Source organism: Hipposideros armiger, unplaced genomic scaffold (genome assembly GCF_001890085.2).
Source record: "Hipposideros armiger isolate ML-2016 unplaced genomic scaffold, ASM189008v1 scaffold_422, whole genome shotgun sequence".
NCBI classification, from domain to species: domain Eukaryota; kingdom Metazoa; phylum Chordata; class Mammalia; order Chiroptera; family Hipposideridae; genus Hipposideros; species Hipposideros armiger.
In genome coordinates this window covers 762,880-765,177 of record NW_017731772.1, presented here as the reverse complement: position 1 = coordinate 765,177, position 2,298 = coordinate 762,880, and the positions used below count along the sequence as shown (strand labels likewise).

At 49.6% G+C, this 2,298-nt stretch overlaps 1 protein-coding gene across 5 annotated transcripts in view; it reads right to left on the bottom strand.

The window, feature by feature from the left end:
* Positions 1 to 133, bottom strand: part of ZDHHC21 (zDHHC palmitoyltransferase 21) — a 65,519-nt gene extending 65,386 nt beyond the window's left edge. Inside the window, exon 1 of one of the 5 annotated variants that reach the window (XM_019664443.1) lies at positions 63 to 133. The gene's annotated coding sequence lies outside the window, so the exon portion shown is untranslated. The remainder of the gene's footprint in view (positions 1 to 62) is intronic. The other 4 variants (XM_019664437.1, XM_019664441.1, XM_019664436.1 and 1 more) reach the window with 4 other exon arrangements.
* Positions 134 to 2,298: the final 2,165 nt, after the last annotated feature.

Below are 2,298 nucleotides of genomic sequence, written 5' to 3'. Positions count from 1 at the left end.
CGACGGGCCGGGGGGCCCGGGAAGGCGGGGCGCTGCGTCCCCGGCGCGCTGCTCACACTCACCAGTTCGGGCCGCGTCTCCTCTCGCCGCCGCCAGCCGCACTCCCCCCGCCTCCTCCGCCACCTCTCCCAGCGCCGCCGTCGCCCAGGCCGGGCCGCGCTCCTTTTCCGCTTCCGGGAGCCCGAGTGGCCGCGCCGGCGGCGTGGGTACCCACCTGCCCGCGCCGTGCAGGGACCGGCTGCCGCAGCCGCCGTCTCGCTTCGCGCCCGGGAGTCACGACGGGAGCCGCGGAGGGCCGAAAGGCCGGAGACCGCGCGGCGGGCGCGGGCGGGAGAGACGCTCCGCGGGCCTAGGCCGCGCGCCCGGCCGGACGGCCATCGCCCGAACACTCGTACCTGACGCGCCCGGGCGCCCCCACCCTCCCCTGATGCCACCTTCCCAGCTCTGTCCAGCGCCTGCTTCTCGTTGTCCCCACACCCTCACCGTCCGCCTCTCCGAGAGCACGGGAGAGAGGCCTTCCTTTCAGGACATCGCATTTTTCCTCTTTCCTTAAGGGAAGATGGTCAACCGGCCTCCCTCCCCCTAAGACGTTCTGGGAGTCTCCTGGTACCTTCCTTCCAAATGCAGTCCTCAGCGTCAGCATCCCCTGGCAACTCGTTAGAAATGCACGGTCTCAGAGCTGCTGAAGCAGTATCTGCATTTTAACAGGATCTTCAGGTCATTCCTACATGTGCACCTTAGAGGTTGAAAAGCATGGTCTTGCCCACGACAGACCCGCTGTAGGATAAGAGTCGAAGTTGCCCCAGCCATCCAAGATTTTTCCTGTCTGTCTGCAACCTAAATTCATACTCAAAGAGGTTTTACTTAGCATTTCGGGAGACCTCCGAAAGTTGCCCGGTTTTCAATCCTGACCCCTTTGAAAAATAAATTAACATGGCAAAGAATCTACCTCCAGGCCTACATTGGTATCTTATACTAAAACCTCCCCTCTTAGCCCTCACCCCAGCTGAGCAGAACTTTGGGAAGGTTGAGATGTTTGCAATAATCCAGAGCTAACTCTTTGTGCCCGCATGCCACAGGAGGAGATAACGTGTGAATGGAAGAAATATTACCTACGGCATAAAACCTGAACTTACAGGATGTCGTTGAAAGCCATTCACAAACTGGTCCCTACCTACCTCTTCAGTCTTAGCTTTAAGTACTAACTTGGTTCATTTACCCACTTGGAATGCCCTCCATCTACTCTGATGATCTTAATTCTATCCAGATCTGGGAGTCAGCTCGAATCCTGCCAGCCCAGCGTTCTCACTCACCACTGCACTTAACTTACATCACACATTGTAGCTTAGTTGGGGTCCTTATGTTAATCTTGTATGGCTAGGTATTTTTAGACGTGTTATATTGTAGTTTCTGAATTGATTACAAACACCTTGGGACCTTAAAGACCTAGGCAGTGGTTATCAAAGTTATCACAACAGCAGCATCAACAATACCTGGGAACTCGTGAGAAGTTCCATATTCTCTAGCTCCACCCCAGATCTACTGTATTAGGAACTTTGGGGGTGAAGCCCAGCAATCTGTGTTTTAAGAAGCTTTCCAAGTGATACTAAGGCACACTCAAGTTTTAGAATTACTGACCTAGAATATTGTCTCTTACCCCCAAAGGAACTCAATGGTAGGGATCTACTCTATATAAGTTTTATTGCCTTTCAGATTAAGAAATAAGCTCCTCTGCTTATACATAACTGGTTGGAAGACTGCGACAATTGCATTTGGAAGAATTATGTTTGATTTTCTTAATGCATTTTATGTAAGTTGGGTTTTTGTAAGTTGGTTTGTTTGAAAAGAAAGATATAATAAAGATAATGAGTCACTTTGGGCAAAGAGAAAACATGGAGTTTTACTTCCCATATCCGGTAACTGAATTGCATAATGTTGCTCTCTCTTAGCATACGTTTGTGACAATAATTTGTGGCAAACATCTCAACAAGTGCCAAAATGAGAATTAGCGGATGAGCACATGAACGTACATAGCAATTGAAAGTGTAGATATTTTCTGTGCCTTTTTTTCATGAGTTATCTTGTCTCTTAGTAGCCAAATCAATATCACAGAGAATTTTCTCAAAAAGCCATGGAAAGAGAGAAGTAGCAAGAAAAACACTGTCAAAATCATGGGGCTTTTTAGCATGGGCAGTTAAGAAGTATAATCAAGGGCCTATCTATCCCTTACACTGAAGGTCAAGTCATCTAATTCTATCACTCATGCTAGGCATGACTAGACTGTATTGCAACCCATAT